The sequence below is a fragment of the Musca autumnalis genome, unplaced genomic scaffold, assembly GCF_047663935.1.
Source record: "Musca autumnalis isolate F117 unplaced genomic scaffold, ASM4766393v1 scaffold_3, whole genome shotgun sequence".
In the NCBI taxonomy this organism is placed as follows: domain Eukaryota; kingdom Metazoa; phylum Arthropoda; class Insecta; order Diptera; family Muscidae; genus Musca; species Musca autumnalis.
The window spans coordinates 124,400,522-124,425,393 of NW_027411866.1; the positions used below are offsets into that span (position 1 = coordinate 124,400,522).

General features: G+C 36.3%; 1 protein-coding gene across 12 annotated transcripts in view; it reads right to left on the minus strand.

Moving 5' to 3' along the window:
- Nucleotides 1-24,872, minus strand: part of mamo (maternal gene required for meiosis) — a 698,235-nt gene that overhangs the window by 406,419 nt on the left and 266,944 nt on the right. The gene's annotated exons all lie outside the window — the stretch shown is intronic.

Consider the following 24,872-nt stretch of genomic DNA (forward strand, 5'->3'; position numbering starts at 1 on the left):
GCTGATGGCCATCAGAAGAAGTCAATGGCGACAATGTCAAAGACTTTGACAATATGATGACCAAAAGAAGACATCATCAGCAATGGATTTTGGTGGAAGCTTTTTGTACGTGTGATAAGAAGGAGGATTAAATGGTAGGAGGAATTTTTGGTATATAGCTTTCGGAACTAAAAGAGGATTTTCAACCCCCAATATTTGGGATATTATGCTCCTCTTTAAGATGAATCATCTCCATATGAAAACCGTCAGATATCCTGTGGGCAACCTTACGCACTTCCATCAAGCCACTATCCACTCTTCTAAGAAAAAGGAGAAGATCTTCTGCTCATTTGTTTTTCTATGACAGAGATTTCGTTCTTCTATGAGAGGAACGTACGTTCGTTCATGAGAAGTACTTCCGATCTTGTATGAGAAGAATTTGTGTTATTCTAGCTATGAGAAAACCATGGAGTATGTAATTTTCGTTATTTTTTCCTTTTGACATGTTTTGTTTGGTTTTTTCTTTGAAATGTTTAGTTTTTAAAGAAAAGTGAGAGGAACTTTATTTCTACCTCTAGGAAAAATATTCTGTTTCTTTATAAGTAGAGATTCTGCCCCCAGTGGGAACAGCGTCTAGTATGTATTAGCGATGTTCTGTTCTATTATGAGAATACATATTTCTCTCTTTCAAGAATACATTTACCTCACCTTGAGTGAAACATTTTTCTCTTATTAAGAGAAATATAAATTTAGTTCTCCTTTAAATCACCTCTTTTATGTTAGAAGGCAAAAAATCTAATATTTTACCAGAAGACGATCTGAAAAGACCTTTTGCCTTTTACTTCCTCCACCATAATATGGAGGATATAATTGATTTTATCCTTCCGTTTATAACACATAGAAACATTCGTCGAAGACCCCCCCCCCCCCCATACCATTGCTATCGCAAACGATCCGTTTTCGAATGTTTTTCGATAGTTTTACGGATATTTTGTTCGAAAACGACACTCGAGAACGAATTAAAAACGATTCATTCGTCGCTCAGTTTGTGGCAGGAAAACCTTCGAATTCGAATGCCGTTAATAATATTATTAGCGAATGAAAGATGATAGTTTTAACGATAGTGCCGAAAAACCATTTTTGGCGGAGTTTCGATATTATGACATGTTTAACTTTATCTGACGGCTCTTGATTTTTCTGTTATGTACCTTTTCTTCTTTGTAATGTTTGCGATTCAATGCGTGTAAAAGTTTATAAACATTGTTGTCTTGTATTTGAAACCAAGCTATATGTTGTGTTTATCATCGCTTCTTGTTAATATTATAAGAAGCGTTTATATCGAAAATATTTGAAAAAAGCAAATGGGAATTTTTCACGAACTACATAAAATTATTTTTTAAAACGTAAAAAATTTCCGAAGTAAAAAATGTTTCTCGAAACAATTTTTCTTGAGAAGAAAAAACATTCGCAAAATGTTCGAAAATGATATCGTTTTTAAACTTTTGACGAACAAAAGAACAACGTGCTTGTGTACACCCGAAAAACATTTGTCAATCCTTCGACAGTGATATCGTTTTCGAAAGTTGTGCCGGACATTCGAATAATATCCGCACTTGGTATGGGGGTATAAAGTATACACATATATTCTTGATCAGCATAAAATTCTAAAGTCGAAATAGTCACGTCCGTCCGTCTGTTGAAATCAAGACACATTTCGCTATATTTTGGTATAGAAGTGTTTGGTATGAAAATGGCCACAATATTCCACCGAAATAATATAATTGTTCCACAATTCAATTCAATTTCATTTCAATTTATTTTATTGCCGAGTCCTAACGGCGTGTCATATGACACCACTTATAGAGAAGTTTTTCACGGCTTAAAATACTCAGGAAATTTCACCAACATTACACTGAGGACTATTTTACCGTTACCGTTTATATTATTATTATATGTTTTCTGAACTGGGAATAGCGTCCAAGGCGGGTGTTTATTAGGGTTATGACTTTTTGACTTTTTTTCCCAAAAATGATTTCCTGCAGCAAGAATGAATGAACTTTAAAATAGGATTTTCAACCACAGCCTATTAATGATTAAATAACGTTTATTCTATTGAAATATTAAAAAATGTCACGCCCGAGCCATTTAAAAAAACTTTTTTTGAAAAAATACTATGAAATGAAAAAAAAATGAAAAAATTATTTCCTGTTGCACTAATGATTGACTTTTTGCCTATTATTGATTATAGTAAATTATATTGAATTTAAATATTGAAAAAGGTTCACACAAACCATTTTTAATTGATATGATATATGAAATAAAATTATATCTATATATATATAAAAATGGTGTAAAAAATGTATAGTAATTCATAAAATGAGAACGGCTAGGCCGATTTCTGTAAAATTTTTTGTCAGTTATTCGTATTTTCGAGGAGAAGGTCTTTACGGAAGAAAATTTTGGAAAATCTCTCTGGAAAAGTCGGAAAATTGGAAAAATCGAAATTTGAGTTTTTGTATGAACTTTTATTCCTTAATAGCGAGACGAAGTTCGCCGGGTCCGCTAGTATGGTATAAAATGGTATATATGTAATGATAATAAATTTAATGAGAAACAGAAGATTATGCCATATTGGTTATGTCGTGTGGCTCCAAAGCTTTTTTTCAGTAACATATTTGCTTATAATGACTTTAAAAATTTGTCAAAAAAGCTCGTATAGAAAAATGTTCAAATGACTCTCTGCGTGAGTTTTTTTTAATCGAATCACCTTTTAATTAAGGTTTTATCCAATCTTAGGTAAAAATTCATCAAAATATGATACAGGGATACGAGGTAGTAAAAAAGCTATAACCCTAGTGTGCATACCATTGAAACACGCTTGCACCCCATACCATCGAAATGGCTGAACTTTGATTTTGATACAGCCCCCATAGTACGTTAACTTCCGATTTTTGGTATTTTAAACGTTTTAGCCTCATTATCTTATCGAAATGCCTGCAATGGGTATCTTATTCTCACTGGTGCTACAAAATTCCTACCCAGAAATTTTTCGGTCCAAGCCCACGCACAGTGCGAAATTTGGGAAGTTTAGTGGAACTTTAAGGGATTTTCAAAGTACATGAAATTAATTGAACTTTTATTGAATTCGTTAGCTAAGTACTCCACTGCAAATGGTCCATACTCAGTTTGCCGATTTATTCCACGAAACGACTTAAAAATGCACTTAAAGTTGCACATTTGTTTAATATTTTTTTTTTTTGTAAGAAATGTATTTTTGATTCATTAAAAACATGAAGTGGCGCGGACAAATGGTAAGTCAGTATGCCATGATTTATTTTTCTTAATATTTTACAAAACAATTATGATATTTTACACTTTAAAAAATGCAAAAAATCCTGCAATTTTAGTCGGAAAGAAGTGATTTTTTGAAGTTTTCAAAATTATAATTTTTTATTTTCCGTGGACATTTCAAAATTGAGTTACGTACATTCACGTGTAAAGATATATATAATCTGAAAGATTGGATTCTCCTCTGTTCTCAAAGCTATAAAACTGCTGCGGTATCGCGCGGTCTTTGGAGATATTCAAGATTTTCTAAAAATACTTCGGGAATTTCATTCAGTTGCATTTTCCAAAAGTGGAAGGCAAATGCGACAATGAACGCCATTGTTGTCTGTGTTTTGAAGAAATGGACTCACTAATTCTAACAATGATAAATTCTGTAAAATTAAGAAACCTCTCGCAATTGTTCATAGTTTTGACCTCTAAAGGTTGGTGATTTACATATAGTGCAACATTTTTAGATGCTGCGGTGCAAATACCAAAATACGTTAATAATTGTAATGCAGTGCAGACCTGAACTTGATCTGAAAGGCATTATTAACAAAATTAATGGTACAGACCTGCTGAATGGACCAATAAACATTATAGATACACATGAAAACACAAAATATTGACATTTTACTCCTTAATAGATGTGTAGGGTTGTGGGGCTTCACCCAGAAGTGGACCTATGTTGACAGCTTTTGTTTGAGGAGGTTTTTTTATTCCCTAACATCTTAAAATTTACATTTGCATCAAAATTGGCTGCAATTTTTGTCTTTAACCTTTAAAATACCCAATATGAGGGAACCCGGCATGTGGGGGCTATTCCAAAACGCGAACCTATATTGAAAATATTTTGTACAGAAGTTTTCTATCCGCTGAAAACTCAATATACCAATTTGCATCAAAATCGATTGAAAAATTAATGTAAAACGTAAAAACGGCAGCCACCGTTACATGAGCGCTACAGGAAACCGCGGGTCTATGTGGCCCAATTTGAGCCCCACACTGTGCACTAATATAATAAACATTTGTGCAAAATTTTAGGAATCTGCACCTTTTCCTTTCAAAGTTATTAGTAAAGTTCCGCTAAAGTGCTCATATTTTGCACTGTGCCACGTTTTGATGTAGGCCCCCATACAACACTATCTTACGATTTCCCACTTTTTTTAAGGTTTTAGTCTCATTATCTCCAAGAAATCGCTCAAAATTGGAAATTGACCTTCGTTGGGACTACAAAACTGTTTCACAAAAAGTTGTCGCGCAGGTCCATATTCTGATAAAGCTCACCATCAAATACCAATAATCGGGATATACCCTTACCCCGATTATTGGTATTTGTAAAGTGTTTGCTTAATTATCCCATCGTAATGACTGAAATTTGGTATTTAACCCTCGCTGGTACCACAAAACTCTCTCACCAGAAATTTGTAAGTGCGAGTCCACCCTTGATAAAGCCCCATAGAACGGTACATCCCGATTTTTTTGGTATTTTAAAAGATTATTCTCTTTATCTCACCGAAATGGCTGCAAATGTGTGAGGAACGAAACTTTTCCTCAAAAGAACAGTACATCCTCTCACCAAAAAGGCTGAAATTTGGTATTTGGGTTTCGCCGCGACAACTTTTCCTCAGAAATTTGACAGTCCACGTTTTTATATAGCCCCCACAGAACGTACCTCCCGCTTTTCGGCATTTTTAAGGTTCTTGTCCTCATTATCCAACCTGAATGGATGAAAATTGGTATTCGGTCTTCTTTGAGGTTACAAAACATTTCCCCAGAAATTTTTCAACACGGGTCCAGGTTTTGACATAGCTCCCACAGAACGGTACTTTCCGATTTTCGGTATATTTAAGGTGTTAGCCTCATTATCACGCCGAAATAGTTGACATTTAAAGGTTTGCCGATTATCGTTTTATTAAAGGTTCTAGCCTAATTATCGCATAGAAATGGCTGTAATTTGGCATTAAATCTTTCTAATCTTTAAACTTTTCTCCAGAAAGTTATCACTGAAGGTCATCGTTTTAATATAGCCCCCCATGGATCTGTGCCCTGTACCCCTCGATTTTGGGAATTTTTAGGGGTTTATCCACAGTAGAAATGGCTAAAATTCAGTCTCGGTTAGGGCTGTAAAATGTTCCTGCACAAAATTGTCAGTATAATCCCACGTTTTGATATACAACACCATGGGACTGTACCTCCCGATTTTAGCCACAAATTCCTACCGAAATGGATGAAATCTGGTCTCAATATAATTTCTGCTCCTTTATAAGACAATTTTCTGCGGTACTGTGAAAAGATTGTTTTCTTTTCTATTAAAAGATATTGTACTCTACCATAAGCAAATTTTCTCCCCTCCCATAAGAAGAGCTTCTGCTTCTCTATGAAACGAGCTTCTGCTCTTCTATGTAATGCGATTTTGCTCTCCTATGTGATTAGCTTATATTCTTCAGTGAGAAGAGCATCTGCTCCTCTGTGAGAAAAGCTCCTTTTATAATGTGGACAAGGGTCGCTCTTCTATGAGAAGAGATTCTAATCTTTTGTGAGTAGAGGAGACTGTCTTCTTTTCTATAAAGAGTTTATGCTCGTCTTTAAGAAGAGCTTCTGCTCTCTTATGAGAATTGTCCCTACTCTTCTATGAGAAGAGCTCCCATTCTTTTATGGTAAGACCCCATCCTCTACCCTGAAAAAGTGCTATTGTAGACATGATTATTCATAGTTCTCCGTCCCCTACTTACAATACCAGCCTCGTCTACAAACCAAAATCCAAGAACTGATGACAGCTCTGGTGACATCTCATTTTTTCTTGATACCAAATTTTTGTTTGTTTGTTCGCCAACCGAACACACGAGTCAGTCCAAAGCTTGTCATTAACAATTTCATTGTTGGATGTTATCGTTCAGCATCCACTGTTGGCAGCGAACAGGCAGGCAGGCAACAACGTTGTTGTCATCATCTTCACTACTGGCATTGATGAGTAAGTGGCTTTTGGAAAAACCATCACTGTTTGGTGGCTGTTGGTCTCATTGTTATTATTTATGTTTAAAAGCAGGTGCCAGGACTGAGTGAGCAACACTCAATCCTCACACCACAATGCCACAGAAAGAACTTCAATCCAATGACCGCCAAAGCGCAATACAAGGTAAAACCCTCTTAAAGTAAATCATAATGGTCAAGAAGTGTGTGTGTGTGTGTGTGGATACTTACTTGAGGAGATCCAGAACTTTACAATGATGCTCATTTTTGTGTTGTTTTGTAAAATGAAATACTCCTTAAGTTGGGGTAAGCATTAAGCTTGATCTTGAATATAGCTTGGCTATATCTGTATATGGTGGCTGGCATCTTGAACACATAACAGCTACCTATGGTTGATACTATGCCTGTAAGCTCTAATGAAAAGTGACATTTCACGCATGCGCATCTTCTTTCATTTACAACCAACCATCATGCGGCAAGCAGACCAGGGGAATTTCAGTGTAAATTGATGTTATTGTTATCGCTGGGGTTTGCTTTGCCAGTGGCTGTGGTTACCTTTTGCGCTGCAGAGAGACTCATTTAGTTGATTTAAACGAAACTGTCACTTGGCCATGCAAAATTTCCTCCAGCAACATGAAAATATTACAATGCAGTTTTGTTTATGGCGTTTTTCTTTCTTCTTTTTTAATTTTACAACTCTTCCTCCAATCGAATTTCAGATGTTTGTTTGTAGTTTTGTTTTTTGACAGAATAATATTTTGTTCGGATGTTTGGAATACAATAAATAAAAAACACTTTGCCGTAAGCTATGAGGTAATATAAGATGGTATTAGTTCATTTTCCAGGAGAATAGTTTTAGTTTTATCTGTTCTATTTGATTTATTTGGTTTAGTGAAAGACGATCAAAACGGGAGAATATAAAAATGGAAACCCGACCTTATAAAATAAAATGGGGTATAAGCCTAAGAAATCTGCAGCCATGGTTTCACTCCCCCCTTTATACTTGTGATTAGGGTATTCATATATACATATATAAATAAATAACATGGAGTCTATTGTAGAAGTTATCGAAGACCATAATGCCTTCCTTAAAATACCATGAGAAGTTCTCATGAGGACTCCTCTTGGAAGATTTTAAGGTCTTCTCTTAACAAAACACCCCTCCCAATAAAATGGTATTATTAGTGTCACCCCATTTTGCTTGAATACTTAACAGCTTCTATGGATCATTAAATATGAAAATCATTTAAGTGTCAAGTTAGCCAAAACCAAAGTGAAAAACTGCATTCCCGCTTCACAATATGTATCGATTTATTTAAGCATTTGCGCCCAAAAAAAAGAAACGAAATAATGCCTATGGAAGTTAAACAGGGAAAATTTGTGTCTTTTTACTGTCATCTATCAGCTCGTTAAGGCTTAAAGGCTACAGTGTTAGACAGCTAAAACGACCAAAAAATGTCAGTCACTTAAAATGGCCATCTGCGTAAAATTGGCAAGGAAGTCTAGCAAGGGCGGCTGTTAGGAGGAAAGCTTTAAGACTTTAAGATAAACGGCAGTCCATCTTGGACTAATGTAAAACGTTGTTTATTATGTTTTCTTCTTCTTTCTCTGCTCGTCTAATCCCTCACAATAATGCTCCAAAAATGTACACTCTATCTACCGTTCGTCGTTGTGTTTATGGTGTTAACAACATGCGTTTCAAACTCCTTTGGCATACCTTAGACAAGGCTACTTTCATTATTTAACATCGAGCAAAAAAAATCTGTATGAGCCTTCCAGCTACATTTTTTCTTTCTTCAATTGTAGTGACCATGGTCCTCTTTTTGTGCTTTTCGCTGTTTTGCGGTATTTGTTTTGTTTTTTTCTGTTCCAAGTCTAGGCTGCTGAACAATATTTATGAGCAACAATTTTTGGCGTTAATGCATTTTCATGTTACACCATGATTGGATGCATTGTAATTCACGCGCTATTTTCTGGCGTTTTCTGTTGTTAATGGCGTTTGTTTTTTTGTTGTAGCAAAAGCTGTTTGCTGCCGCATTTTTGTTTGTTTGTTTACTAGGATACGATTTTGTTACGTTTGTAAACCTCATTTCTAGTTAACACTCTCTCTCTCTCCTGAATGTAGCCAATAACGGGCATCAAGTAACAGTGTGGTCGAACAGTTGCCACAATTGAGCAAAATCCCAGCAAAGATATTCGGAGGGTAAAACGTGTGGCCCTAGATCCTAAGATCATTGAAGATCAGTTGATCATCTCGCTGAAGATCAGTTGATCTTCTCGTTCTCACTAGACTTTCTCACAGAAGGCCAGAAGAGCAGTTGGTTATCTCATAAAAGATCAGTTGGTCTTTCTATAGAAGAGCAGTTGTCCTTCTCATAGAATGGTTGGCCTTCTTAGAGAACAACAGTAGGCCTTCTTATAGAAGATCAGTTTGTCATCTTATAGAAGGAAATTTGGTCTTCTCAAATAAGAGCAGGTGGTTTTCTCATAGAAGAGCAGTTGGTCCTCTCATAGAAGAGCAGCTTGTAAACTCATATTTGGTCTTCTCGCTCATTAGCTGTGGTCTTCCTGTAGGAGACCAGTTGCTCTTTTCGCTGAAGAGCAGTGGTATTCTTATTATTTCAGAAAGGGTCTACAGGAGCCCCCTTCTTTCAAAAAGCGTGGATGGAAGACCCCCTTTCTTTCAGAAAGTCTCTAGAAAAGCCCTCTTTCTTTCAGAAAGGATGGACATGGTCTTCCTGTAGAAAACCAGTTGGTTTTCTCGCTGAAGATCAGTTGATCTTCTCGTTGAATATCGCCTCAGAGAATGACGTTCTTTTCATAGAAAAGAGTCTTTTCAGTGAAGACTAGTTGATCTTCTCGCTGAAGACCAGTGGTCTTCTTAAAAAGAGAAGACCAGATGATATTCGCACGGAAGGCCAGTTGGTCTTCTCGTTGAAGATCAGTTGATCATCTCCTCGGAGATCAGTTGATCTTATCGTTGAAGATTAGTTGAACTTCTCTTTGAAGATCAATTCATGCTTCAGTAAACCCTTTCCGGAAGAAAGGGTGCTTCTGTAGACCCTATCCGAAAGAAAGGGTGCTTTTGTAGATCCTTTCTAAAAGAAAGGATGCATCTGTAGACCCTTTCTGAAAAAATGGGTGCTTCTATAGACCCTATATGAAAGAAAGAGTGTTTCTTTAGACCCTTTCTGAATGAAAGGAGTCTTCTTTCAACCCTTCCTGAATGAAAGGGGTCTTCTTTTAACCCTTTCTGAAAAAAAGAGGTCTTCTGTAGAACCTGTCTGGAAAAAAGAGGTCTTAAGTCGACCCTTTCTGAAAGAAAGTGTACATCTATAGACCTTTCTGAAATAAATGGTGCTTCTGTAGACCCTTTCTAAAAGAAAAAGTGCTTCTATCCATCCTTTCTGAAAGAAATGGGGCTTCTGTAGACTCTTTCAGAAAGAAAGGGGTCTTCCTTCAACCCCTCCTGAAAGAAAGGGGTCTTCTTTCAACCCTTTCCGAAAGAAAGGGATCTTCTTTCAACCCTTTTAGAAAGAAAGGGGCCTTCTGTTGACTATTTCTAAAAGAATGGGTGCTTCTCTCAACCCTTTCTGAAAGAAAGTGTACTTCTGTCGACTCTGTCTGGAAAAAAGAGGTCTTCTGTCGACCCTTTCTGAAAGAAAGTGTTCATCTGTAGACCCTTTTGAAAGAAAGGGTGCTTCGTAGAACTTTTTTGATATCAAAGGTGCTTCTGTAGACCCTTTCTGAAAGAAGGGGGCTTCTGTAGGCCCTTTCTGAACGAAAGGGGTCTTCTGTCCATCCCTTCTGAAACAAAGGGGGCTTCTGTAGACCCTTTCTTTCTCTCCTTTCTGAAAGAAAGGGGTCTTCTTTCGAAACTTTCCGAAAGAAAGAGGTCTTCTATCAAACCTTTCAGGAAGAAGGTGTACTTCTGTCGACCCTTTCTGAAAGAAGGGGGGCTTCTATAGACCCTTTCTATAAGAAAGGGGTATTCTGTCCACCCTTTCTGAAAGAAGGGGGCTTCTGTAGACCCTTTCTAAAAGAAAGGGGTCTTCAGTCCATCCTTTCTGAAACAAAGGGGGCTTCTGTATACTCTTTCTGAAAGAAATATGTCTTCTTTCAAGACTTTTCGTAAGTAAGTGGCCTTCTTTCAAACCTTTCTGGAAGAAAGGGGTCTTCTGAAGACCCTTTCTAAAAGAAGGGGTGCTTCTGTAGAGCCTTTCCAAAAGAAAGGGTGCTTCGTAGAACCTTTTTGATATCAAAGGTGCTTCAGTAGGCCCTTTCAGAAAGAAGGGGGCTCCTGTAGCCCCGTTCAGAAAGACATTGGTCTTCCGTCCACCCTTTTTGAAATAAAGGGGCTTCTGTAGACCCTTTCTAAAAGAAAGGGTGCTTCGTAGAACTTTTTTGATAGCAAAGGTGCTTCTGTGGACCCTTTCTGAAAGAAGGGGGCTTTTGTAGGCCCTTTCGGAAAGAAAGGGGTCTTCTGTCCACCCTTTCTGGAAGAAGAGGGCTTCTGTAGACCCATTCTGAAGGAATCCAGCCCCTGTTATCATTGATACATGTTTTTCTACAACTTCAAAACTTTTTGTTTGTTGGGTTATTTGATGCCAAATGCTCAATTGCCAGCAATAATGATGGCCGGCCATACTCTGACTCTATGATGGGCTTTTTAAGCCAATAAGCAAACTAAGCAAACAACCAAACGCTGCATAGAAAACGTCAAATATACAGATGGTCTATAGAAAAAAGAAAGAAAAGCAAAAATGCAATAGCAACAAAATGTGAAATAATTTAGCTCATAATAAAAGAATATAAAACAAAACAAAAAAGTTGTAAGTTAATACACAAAAAAATCGGTATGGCCAAAGGAAAGTATTTTTGCATCTGGTGGTGGTGGTGGTTACTGGGTTAGAGGCGACTTGCTAGAAAATTGCAAATGTTAACTTTGCTGCTGCTTCTACGGTAGCGTTTTAGTAACACTTGAACTGTAAGGAATATTTGGTAAGTAGGCTAGAGGATTCAATTCTCTCCCCAACGGAAATATGGACCAGCAAAATAACTTTTTCTGGTTTTTATCAAAGTCAATGGTTTTTGCTGTTTTCGGTTCGATTTCGTTTTCAAAGTGTAACCAGTAGTCGTGGCGACGCAAATTCCAGACAATTGTTATTCTTTTTCAAGACAACGATGCCAACTACAACAACAATGCATTTGAACAAAACAAGGGAAAGAAACTAAGACATGTTGGACAGTAGTTTTAGTAGTTTTCGGTGCCTATGTTGAAGCTTGAAACCGTTTCAAAGTTTTAAATTTGAATGGATTGCTATTTCAGCAGTTTTTTCACCCGTCTATTGATATTTTAAGTGTAATGTAAATGGTATTGTTGTTATTGTTTGTTTTTAGAATTACAATGCAATTTCACTCACCTACTTAAATTTCTCTTGTGGCGACACACCAATAAAATAGTTAGGATTACATACCTGCAGCGGTTGGTTAGTTACAAATATATTCATTTTTTAATCAGGGCGGATTTTCTATTCTGGGAAGAAATCGCATTAAAATTGTTCTATTAGAATGTCATAGGTTAAGGCCATCCTATGAAGTCCCAGCTTCTTGTCTCCGAATTATCCCAATCACAGATGTTTTCACCATACCCAGACAAATTTCAAAATATCGGGATATTTTGTCTAAAAATAAATCATTGTTACGCAATGACAATATCTTATAATGACATTGAACACAAAGATGCTACATGCATTCATAATGGTAAACATGTAAGAGCAGTCAGTTCTATAGCCAAAATGGCAAGCACACTAAACAAGCTGACCCAGTTAACTCTTGTTCATCCTTCCTTGTGTATGTCTGATAGTGTACCATCCACCTACTCTGTCAAACCAGAAAAAAAAATCTTGAATAAATTGTTACATAATGGTCTCCCCCATACTCATCCTTTAAGCAGAATGGCAACATGGTAAACATGAAAATACTAACAAAACAAACATATTAGCCACACAATTTGTGCCATTTTTGGCTTATATGAGTGCTACTGTTGATAACGGTAAATTTTGTGTACACAATACAAGTGGAGGCAGGCACTCTAGAACAAATCTATTGGAGACAATCGTTTTTGTTGGGACATAACAATTGCAGCAGCAGTAGTGTCCAACAGTCAGTCAGTTTTGGGGGTTTTGTTAGTGATGTTCAAAGCAAAAAACAATGCCCATTTTGAATGCACTGAAGACAATGGGATAACCTCCATACAGTAAACTCTGGTCACTTGCCACTATTAGGGAGATTCTCCTCATAGAAAGAGCAACAAGCTTTTCTAAAGAGTAGTAGGACTTCTCATAGAAGATCAGTAGATTTTACAATTGAGGATCAGTAGCTCTTATCATGCAAGAGCAGGCGCTCTTCTCATAAAGCAGCAGTAGTCATTTTATATGGTTTTTTCATAGAAGAGAATTAGTACATCTAATACAATTTTCTCATAGAAGAGCAGTAGTTCTTCTCGTAGAAGAGCAGTAGCTCTTCTCATAGAAGAACAGTAGCTCTTCTCCTAGAAGAGCAGTAGCTCTTCTCCTAGAAGAGCAGTAGCTCTTCTCCTAGAAGAGCAGTAGCTCTTCTCCTAGAAGAGCAGTAGCTCTTCTCATAGAAGAGCAATAGCTCTTATCATAGAAGAGCAATAGCTCTTCTCATAGAAGAGCAATAGCTCTTCTCATAAAAGAGCAGTAGGTCTTCTCGTAAATGAGCAGTAGCACATAGAAGAACATTAGCTCTTTTGATATAAAATGTATCTCCTCTTAGCTCGTTTCATAGAAGAGCAATACCCATCTCGTAAAAGAGCAGTAGTTCTTCTCATAGAAGAGCTCTAGCGCTTCTCAAAGAAGAGCAGTAGTTCTTCTCATAGAAGACCAGTAGTTCTTCCCATAGAAGAGCAGTAGCTCTTCTCATAGAAGAGCAGTAGTTCTTCTCATAGAAGAGCAGTAGTTCTTCTCATAGAAGATCAGTAGTTCTTCTCATAGAAGATCAGTAGTTCTTCTCATAGAAGAGCAGTAGCTCTTCTCATAGAAGAGCAGTAGTTCTTCTCATAGAAGAGCAGTAGCTCTTGTCATAGAAGAGCGGTAGCTCTTGTCATAGAAGAGCGGTAGCTCTTGTCATAGAAGAGCAGTAGCTCTTCTCATAGAAGAGCAGTAGCTCTTCTCATAGAAGAACAGTAGCTCTTCTCATAGAAGAACAGTAGCTCTTCTCATAGAAGAGCAGTAGCTATTCTCATAGATGAGCAGCAGTTCTTCTCATAGAAGAGCAGTAGCTATTCTCATAGAAGAGCAGTAGCTCGTTTCATAAAGAGCAGTAGCAATTCTCATAGATGAGCTGCAGTTCTTCTCATAGAAGAGCAGTAGTTATTCTAATAGATGAGCAGCAGTTCCTCTCATAGAAGAGCAATAGCTCGTTTCATAGAAGAGCTGTGGCTCTTCTCATAGAAGAGCAGTATCTCTTCTCATAGAAGAGCAGTATCTCTTCTCATAGAAGAGCAGTAGCTCATAGAATAACATTACCTCTTTTCATATAAAATTTATTTCCTCTTAACTCGTTTCATAGAAGAGCAATACCCTTCTCGTAAAAGAGCGGTAGCTCTTCTCATAGAAGAGCAGTAGTTCTTCTCATAGAAGAGCACTAGCGCTTCTCAAAGAAGAGCAGTAGCTTTTCTCATAGAAGATCAGTAGTTCTTCTCAAAGAAAAGTAGTAGCTCTTCTCTTAGAAGAGCAGTAGTTCTTCTCACAGAAGAGCAGTAGTTCTTCTCATAGAAGAGCAATAGCTATTCTCATAGAAGAGCAGAAGCTCTTCTCATAGAAGAGCAGAAGCTCTTCTCATAGAAGAGCAGAAGCTCTTCTCATAGAAGAGCAGAAGCTCTTCTCATAGAAGAGCAGTAGCTCGTTCTATAGAAGAACAGTGGCTCTCTTCTTAGAAGAGCAGAAGCTCGTTCCATAGAAGAGCAATGGCTCTTCTCATAGATGAGCAGTATCTTTTCGCATAGAAGAGCAGTAGCTCTTCTCCTAGAAGAGCAGTAACTCATAGAAGAACATTAGCTCTTTTCATATAAAATTTATCTCCTCTTAGCTCGTTTAATAGAAGAGCAATACCCTTCTCGTAAAAGAGCAGTAGCTCTTCTCATAGAAGAGCACTAGCTCTTCTCATAGAAGAGCAGTAGCTTTTCTCATAGGAGAGCAGTAGCTTTTCTCATAGAAGAGCAGTAGTTCTTCTCATAGAAGAGCAGTAGTTCTTCTTACAGAAGAACAGTAGCTCTTCTCATAGAAGAGCAGTAGCTCTTCTCATAGAAGAGCAGTAGCTCTTCTCATAGAAGAGCAGTAGCTCTTCTCACAGAAGAGCAGTAGCTCTTTTCATATTTCCTCTTCTCATAGAATAGCTCTTCTCGTAAAAGGAATTAGCTCTTCTCAGAGAGCGGAATTTGCTCTTACCTTAACTTGACTGTGAAAGCCTTGAATGGTGGGGTGGAAAGAACCAATCGAAAAATGGCAAATACGAGAAGAATTGCAATTACACTGCAACTGCATAATATTTTAGTACTACGAGAAATTCTGAGACGACAATGATGTTGATGAGAACAATTTGTGGTGCAACATTCAACGCATTTGTAGGCATTGGCCATAGATGGCCAATGTTAAGCTATGACAAACGATGATAAGGCAAAAACAACAATTTTTGTCAATATAAAGCATCCTTATTCTGGATGTTTTTAACATAATACTTTTTCACAATTTTTCAAAAAAAAAAAAAAAAAAAAAAAAATAGATGCGCTGTTTTATAAAATAACATCGTATCATACAAAAAACAATTGGTCTGCAACATTTTGCGTATTCACCAAATTCTACTTTATATTAAGAATGACTTAACGAAGTCATCGTCCTTGTATGACAGTTTTTTTTTTTTTTAATTGAAAACTATGCCAAATCATAAACGACTTTGAATTCTTTTGACCACTGATACGAAAAAAATTGGGAATACCAACCAAACATATTCATTGTTTTGTAGGTTTCTGTTTTATTACAAGCAATAACATTGTCGGTAATCTGAGGCTGTGTTTTTGTTGTTTGGACAGATTTTGCATCCGATAGCCATGCTTGTGTTGTCGTCTGGCTATTATTGTGTTATGTTTTCGTTTTTGAGGCATTCTAAACCGTTGTTTTCAGAAGCAAAAAAAAAGTAAAACCAACAACAACCTGACCAACTTCCTACTCAATAAAAATTCCTTTGGTTCACTTGTTGCAAGGTCTTCGCTACTTCATGTTATGACCAAAAATATCGCACACTCTTATGATATGATGGTGGTACAGGAATGTTATGAATATTTCGGCATACGTGTGTGGTATGCAGTGTGTTTTAAAGCATTGAATTCAAAACTACTGTTCTGAATTGTTCATCCCTCTAACCACTAACTGGTTATAGTTGGTATTTGATTTCGGTATTTTTTCAGTTTTGTATTTTTTCGGTTTCTGATATCGTCTCCGACCATTTGGGTTTCCTTTTAAATGCATTGACTTTTAATCGCTACGATTTTTTTGGGACTCAGTTGTTTTGTTTTTTGTGTTTTTTTGAAACTCTTGTTATTGGTGGTAACATGATGTCTGGCCATATTTGGAGTATCGATGATGTCGGCTGATGCCGCCACCAACTGTTTGCTGCTGATGATGGCTTAAAGGGTTTGTTTGTTTTAGTTATTCCAAGGATTTTTTACAGCATGTGTTCGTCATTGATGGCCCCCTTTTTTCAAATAACTGTAGCAAGTGTTTCAAATCTGCGAGATTTTCTTGAAAGGCAAATATCGTTGTTGTAGTTGGTGGTGGCTATTGTAGGATTTTAATTGAATACAATTGGCATTTGAATACGAAATCAATTCAAGGACATATTGATATGTGTTGGCTTGGTCAAGCAAGGTTTGCTAGTTTGGTATCTGCAGCAACAGCCAGAGGTATATTAGAGGATTTTTTATCTTGTGGTCAATTGAATGTGATGGTGTTATGGTAAATCGCTAAGATTAAGTGTTAGTTCTGTTGATTTGTAAGGTATTAGGATGTTGGATTTTGAGAAAGAGAGAAAATATTAAAAGATGATGTTAAAGAATGGAATTGTATGTAAAAAAACAAACGACTTGTTCGCAATCTTTTCATGAGGAAACCATAACTTTTTTAAAATGTTGTAGTGAAGTGGTACTGATTATGGATGGGAAATTTAATAACCTTATTCTTTGAATTGAGAGTTCGAAATGGCAAATTACAGATCGTTTAAGAGACTTCAGATGGCAACAGGATCTATATCGACATTTTTTTCCAATGGGGTTCTGAGAATCTGAAATGAATGAATTTTAAACAAAAATCTAAAATATCGTAGATATGGTGCATCAAACCGTGAAAAATATTTATCTTTCTGCTTCTATGGAATATGAGTGTTTATATCGCTAAGACATAATATATAGTTTTTTATCTAAGAAAGCGATGCTGGAGTTCGCAAATTTGTATAATTCAGAACATATATAGAGCTCGCTATGTGAACTACACTGTGCTACAGTGAAAATTTGCAGGGGTTCTAATGCATAAATTCGGTTTTGTGGGAGTCCACAGAAGACGAAAATACCTTTGGTTTCTTTGGGTCACTTCGGTTTTTCATTTTACAACGGTAAATGTAGTGAAAAATGGGCTTTCTTGGATTTTCAACTTTAAACGAACATTACTTCTTTTTTCCACAACCGATTTGCAAACGCTGTTTTTCATTATAAAGGGGAGAGTAATGCCTTTCGAACAAGCCATAGATTTTTAAAATCGGTTAACAAATGGCTAAGTAATAGTGGTTTAAGTGTGACAAAAACGCATTAAAAACAGTAAAATGTTTTTCCTTGTGCTCTAGGCTGCGTAAACGACACCTAACAGTACAATTATTTACTGTTAGCAAGTAGGAAATTTAGTTGGCTTTCCAAAATGGGAAAAGCCAGGGAAATCGGTTGAAAAATGAATGCGTTATGGCATTTTTTGTTTTTCAACTTTTTGGTTTTTTTCATATTTTCCTTTATAAAAGATGGGTATTTTAGCATGTATGATTCTAATTGTGATTATCCTGCTTAACAATTACGCACAAGGTATCAATGTTTTATAAAGGAAAATATGAAAAAAACCAAAAAGTTGAAACACAAAAAATGCCATAACGCATTCATTTTTCAACCGATTTCGTTGGCTTTTCCCATTTTGGAAAGCCAACTAAATTTCCTACTTGCTAACAGTAAATAATTATACTGTTAGGTGTCGTTTACGCAGCCTAGAGCACAAGGAAAAACATTTTACTGTTTTTTAATGCGTTTTTGTCACACTTAAACCACTATTACTTAGCCATTTGTTAACCGATTTTAAAAATCTATGGCTTGTTCGAAAGGCATTACTCTCCCCTTTATAATGAAAAAAGCGTGTGCAAATCGGTTGTGGAAAAAAGAAGTAATGTCCGTTTAAAGTTGAAAATCCAAGAAAGTCAATTTTTCACTACATTTACCGTTATAAAATGAAAAACCGAAGTGACCCAAAGAAACCAAAGGTATTTTCGTCTTCTGTGGACTCCCACAAAACCGAATTTATGCATTAGAACCCCTGCAAAAAAATTTTGTCCACTTTTGTATCACAGTGCTATTAACACGTTCGCGGACGTGAATTCTATAGCATTCATTCACATGCAAAGTCATTTTGTAGTCATTTACTTATACACATTTGTAAGTTTTTAACTATCCATAATATAATAAATAAGAAGTTATAAGAATATTTATAATTAATTAATAAAAACAAATTTCGAAAAAAGTTGGGTGTCATTTGCACCTCTCTGAGGTTTTTTGCGTCCGCGAACGTGTTAAGCTAGTAAGACATTGGTGTGGTTGGTCAATTTGTGAACTGTTTAGTCAAGCCAGTGAACTATTGGTATGCTAGTGATTCATTTGTGAACTAGTGGATCATTCATGAACTAGTGAAGTTGGTCAAAAGAATAATTTTGACATTAATCAAGTTGTGTTTAGTATTGAAATATGAAAATTAACATTTCAAACCAACAACAAAAATATGTATTTCCTGTAAATTATCATTTGCTGTTTAACGGTACACTGTCAAAGTTGTGATTTGTTTACAGCGTTATGAACTGAAACGAATTTACCGCATTTTGAAAACAATGGAATAAATAGAATATCCAGTTTACACTTTTGGAAAAAATTGAGAGAAAACAAGTGAAAACGGCATTAAGTTCGGCCAGGCCGATCCTTTTATAACCTCCACCATAATTTTACTGTTTGTTAAAACCTTAAAAATGTATATAAAAATGTGGACCTATACCAACAATTTTGTGCAGAAATATTTTACAGCTCCAACGAAGATAAAATTCTAAATTGTAACCACTTCGGTTGAATATTGTGGCTAAAACCTTCAAAATACCGAAAATCAGGAGGAACAGTTTTATGGTGAATATTACAAAACGTGGACATTCAGTGAATGTCCTGGAATGTTTAAAGCCCTCCACAAACTTTAATTTCTGCAATTTTGTTTGAATAATGTGACAAAAAACTTAGAAAACCCAAAATCGGGAGGTAGTGTTCTATTAGGGTTATATCAAAACATGGACCTGCACCGGCGAATTCTGGGGGAAAGTTTTGCAGCCCCATCGAAGATCAAAGAACAAATTTTAACCATTTCGGTGGAGTAACGATGCTACAAGTAATGGGAATATATCAAAACCTGGACCTGTTATACCGATAAATATCGAGGGAAGTTTTCTGCTTCCACTGAAGACTAAATAAAACATTTTAACCATTGCGGTTGAATAATCTGGCTAAAACCTTTGACATCCCGAAAATCGGGAAATAGGGTTCTCTGGGGCTATATCTAAAAGTGGACCTGCAGCGAAAAAATTCTGGGGAATTGTTTTGTAGCCCCAACGAAGATCAAATACCAAAAATTAAACATTACGTTGTGATAATGAGGCTAAATCGTTTAACCATTTCCGTGCTATAAAAAGGCTAAAACTTAAAAATACCGGAAATCGGGAGGTACTGCTTATTGGGGCTATATCAAAACCGTAACCCATATTAACAAATTACGGGGGTAAAGTAACTAAATACGAAATTTATGCCATTTCGGTGTGATAATGAGGCTACAACTTTTAAAATACACCACGAACTGTTATTCTTTAATTAAAAAAACTCGCGTGCCGACAGTGAGCGTTGAACGCACAACCCTAGGATTTATAGTCGGACACACACTCACTGTGCCACCGTCCTCATTACTTAGTGAGGAGCAAAGTAAGTAGGTTTGCTTTGTAATTTGTTTAAGAAGTATCCCATTACTTTTCAGATTACTTGTAATGGAAAAAGAAGCTTGTTTACATTACTTTGTAATATGTTACGTAATGACAAATGGATCCGAATTTTTGCTGGATATATATGTTATAATCATAGTTCATAGAGACTTCTCTCGCAACTATGAATGCGTCCGATTCATATTAGCTCATTAATATGGGACTTACTTTTTATTGCCGAGTCCGAACGGCTTGTTTTAAAACCAGAGTTCCGAAATACTCGTTTGAATTCTACTCGCAAGAGAAACCCACTCGAATTCGAGTGGGATATTTTTACTGGTGAAGCATATTTCAGACTTGCTCGATTTTTCTCCCGTGTGAAAAGTGTTTGCGAGTATGGGTACATGAAGAGTATGAGTTTTGCAAGAAAAAAAGAGTGGGAGTGAAAATGCTCGAAATAGAATTCATGTTTATTCGACGAGTAAATTAAAAATTAAATTAAATTGAAAAATGCCCACCCTCCCAACATGCCCGATTAACATGCCACGATTTTACTCTTCGAGTAAACTCTTACTTTAAACCAGGAGTACTCGCTTACTTAGTTTATTTTTATATCATCCACCATAGTAAGGAGAGTATGTTAAGTTTGTTTTCCGTTTGTAAAGCATTGAAGTAATCATTTGCTACCATTTTAAGTATATATTCTTGATCAGGGGAAAATTCTGAGTCGATCTATGCATGTCCGTCTGTGTAATCACTGTAGCATCCACAAAAATGGAGATATGATGCTGAATTTTTGGGAAGATGCGTCTTTTATTTGCAGGCAGGTCAAGTTCGATGACGGGCTATATCGGTCCACGTTTTGGTATAGCCCCCATTCAACGGTACCGCCCGATATCAGGTAGTTTGATGTGTTTAGTCCCATTTTCAAACCGAATCAGCTATAATACATTTAGAGTTTCTAGTGATCAACAAACTTATATTCCAAAAATAATAGACATAGGTCCATGGTTTAGTATAGCCCCACAAAACGGTACTTCCCGATTTTCGGTATTTTGAGGATTTTAGCGACAAAACCTAACTAGCTGTAATTTGACATTTAGGGTTCTCCGCCAAAAATCGTCAATATAGGTCCATGTTTTGGTATAGCCCCCATATAACTGCACCTCCCGATTTTCGGTATTTTGAGGATTTTAGCTACAACTGTTAACCGAACTAGCTGTAATTTGACACTTGAAGTTCTCAGTAGCCACGAAACTTCTCTACTAAAAATCGTCAATAAAGGTCCATGTTTTGGTTTAGCGACCATATAACGGTACCTCCCGATTTTCGGTATTTTGAGGATTTTAGCTACAATTTTTAACCGAACTAGCTATAATTTGACACTTGAAGTTCTCTGAGGTCACGAAACTACGGAACTTCTCCACCAAAAATCGAATTAACTGTAATTTGAAGGTACTATTGTTTGAAGGAACTTGTTAATTCTCTCAAGTTCATGGTCATCATCAAAACATAACTATAAGTTTATTAATATTATTTATTAATGTTTTGTTGTTGTTTTTTTTTTCAAACTTACACCTGTAATATAACACTGAAGATAAAGTTCGTGTCACCTGAAAAAATATCACCAATATTTTGGGGGTATTGCACTCATGCAACGGTATGGATTTCCATAACGTAAAGATAACACACTAACACTCACATAATATTCCAATGTGTGTTTTTTTTTTGGGGTTTTGTAGGAATTTTATATTTTCAAAAGTGTTTGAACACATGTCGACACAAGTATCGCAGGCAAGTCAAGAAAAAAGATATTTATTCGAATACCCATTACCCAAATATAAAACGCACACAAATGTACATACACAACAGAACATCAAGTAGACAAACAAAACTACTGTTAGCTTTAAAGTCCCCATGATGCATCATCCATGTGTGACAGAAGCGATCACCATCCTTTGTTTAAACGAAATAAACGTGTGTTAAAATTGGTAACAAGTTGTTATTGTTTTACTTCGTTTTTATTTCGCTTTTGGCCCTATTTAGTGTTTGTGCCTTTTCTCCTTTTGTTCATAAGGATAGCACCAAAGATTTGTGAAACCGAAATAAAAGAGAAACAATAAAAACGGCATCAGTTTTTTTGTTTCTGCGGAGGCTGGCAAAGTTAAAACCCGAAATGTCTGTCACCAATGTCTGGTGTGACGACATGGGAGTTTTGGTAAGCCGAACAATACCCAAGTCCATTCATTCACTGAAAGTGAATCACCTCGGCAGGATGCAATATGTTGGTATTGCTCACTTTTTTGGCCTTATTTTTATATTTCGTATGTGTGAATATGTGCCGCTTGGTCAACTTAGAATTTGTTGATGCCTTTGATGTTGTTTATGTTTCGCTTTCGCTACTATGCCTGGGGTTTGTGTTCTTGTGGATCATTTTTGCCCGTAGAAGAAAAAAAGGAATTTTTAGGTAGCCGTTAGCCGTTTGGGTAGCTTTGAGTTTCAGTTTGACAGTGAAGTTTATAGTCACTATAACTGGGTCAAATTTTTTCTACTTTCACTTAAAAGATGTTATGACGTTGCCCGGAATCCAAACCATGGCAATGCTATTTCAAAAAGTGTCTGTTTTAAGAGGGAAATAGTAATATTGAGATATTTTAGGCATACTAAGGATACATAATCTGTGAATGTCAAAAGTTTAATGCCACTATTTTTTACACCCTACGCCACACTGTGGTAAGAGGTATTATGTATTTCTGCATTTGTATGTAACATGCAAAAGGAACAGAGATAGACCCATAGTTCCTTTAAGGGATATTGTACATAGAATCACTTTCTGATTCGATTTATGCATATCCGTTCGTATGTCCATGTATATTTGTGATCAAAGTACAATTCGCAATTATTGTCCGATTTAGCTGGAAATTGAAGATAATTTTTTAGTCATTGGAATAAAATCGATTTAGATTTGGATATAACTCCCACATACATTTTCGCCCGACTTGAGGTATTTGGTGCACCAGCATCGCTATGTATGTATGTCCAATTTTGATGAAATTCTAAGTGAGTGCGGGAATTTGGACTGGAAATAAGTCCTCCAAATTTTTTGATAAAGTTTCAGATTTGGATACAGCTTCCATATATGTTTGCCCGATTTCATGTATTGAACAGATATTTTAATGAAATTTGGTCTAGAAAAAATTTCGCCAAATTTTATAGAAATCGTGGTGGTGTAGGGTATCGTATAGTCGGAAAGTCCTAACGTAAAATTTGTGGTCTGATATTGCTTGGATTCGGAATATCAATTTTTTTGAAGATAAAACTCTACTCTAGAGAATCGTCATGTTTTCACTGAAATGGCTAAAATTTGGTATTTAGTCTTCCCCCTTCGGATCATTTGGAATTTTTTTCAGTAACTTGTCCTTGCGGCCCCCTTTACGACGGTACAATTTTTTCTTGCGCAAGTCTTTACTTTCGGAGATATTGTCCTTAAAGCTCCAAGAAACCCTGACGGCAACAACCAAATTGGCAAATCCGCAAGATAATTCTCGCTGAGATTTTCTGATTTTTGCAAACTTTGCACATCGTATTATTTCATCCAGTCCTGTATCAGGTTGGATAATGTGAAATTTAAGAGCTTCTCTCACATCGTTTTGATTCTTTTTTCTGTAGGTTGTTCGACCGGCCTCATTTACATTTTCACGGAACAATTTTTTCGGAGTAAGTCAATACTTCGTAAGATAATGGCATAATTATTGTGTTTGGTTTGGTTTATTTTATTTTTTTTTTTTGGTCAGTGGCTGAGGTTGTATCTCCGTCAGCACAGCTGACTGATACTTTCATACTTGCTATATCCACATTTTGGTACCATCGCCATATCGCAGTACTTTGAGGACTTTATCTACATTTTTCGACCGAAATAGCTCTTATTTGTCACTTATGGTTTCTTTTAGTTAAAAAAAACTTATCCACATACATAGGTCCACATTTTGGCATAACGACCGAAGTTCTTTAATTTCATCCATCGGATTCTTAGATTGACAGGTAAGCGATACCAACCAATGTAGTCTTTTAAAGTTTTTTTTTTTTCACGGCGGAGCGGGACTATTTTTTAATAGCGTTTACACTGGTGATTGAATTGCAAACTTATTGATGGGATGTCATGCGGGTAACCCATAGTTCTGTACAGAAAAGCATTTCGGTAATCCTAAACAACAAATAGTAACAAATAGTAAGTAATCCTAAATATTTAGTGAACGGCGGGAGAAAATCCCGGTCCGAAATATTAGTAACTGAGTTTGTCCATGAGATTAACCACATCAGTCAGGGATTAAAAAATTCCGCCACAGTTGCATTCTATGGCGCAGATAAAGATAATTGCAAAATATTAACTTAAAAAATAATAACTAAAACAGATCTCTCTAAGCGATCTGGCAATAGAACAACATGGCAAAAGAAATATCCAATACAGTCAAACATGGATATACCGGCCAAATTTGCAATGTTTTTCATGAAGTAAATAATTGAATCCAATTTTACATTCACAAAAAAGCAGCCACAAAATAATGGTAATTTTACAGAAATATATAGTAATAACTTTTCTGCAGCCAAATTATTTTTCTATGTAGCTACCACAACTATAGTTATTTTATACATAATATTGTTCCTATAACCATATACTTTCTGTGTGTATTTAACCAATTTTTGCTTTAAAGAAAAAATTCGTAAACTTTTAGTTTGACTGCATCGCCTTGGTGGAGCAAAAGAGACCAAACACCGCCAACGAACGTCATTCCTCCAATTTTATTTCCGACAACAACAATCAGCAGCAACAGCAGGTGTGTTGTGTATATGTTATCTGTTTGGTTCCGTGAAGGTGATGTTGTTCAGACCTCGTCAACGCCACCAAGTACAACAACAAATGAATTTTTCATGTGTTCAAAAAAAAACACAAAAATTCAATTCCACAAAAAAAGCACAAAAACCCAACATTTATAACAAGCATGGCAAAACATTAGGGAGTCCTTAAAATATTCATATGGAAACGCTCAAAGAGAAGCAACAGCAGCAATCAGCCGCAACATGATGGACCCCCATAACTGTTGTGTGTTTAAAAGAAACAAAAAAAATGTTGTTTGCTGATCTTCATCGCAGAGAACGGAATCAAAGGAGGAAAACAGCAAAAGATGCTTCTGCTTGAGCAAAACGAATTGGGGGGAATACAAAAAACATATCAACAAAGTTTAATGGCAGGGCATTGAGGGTGA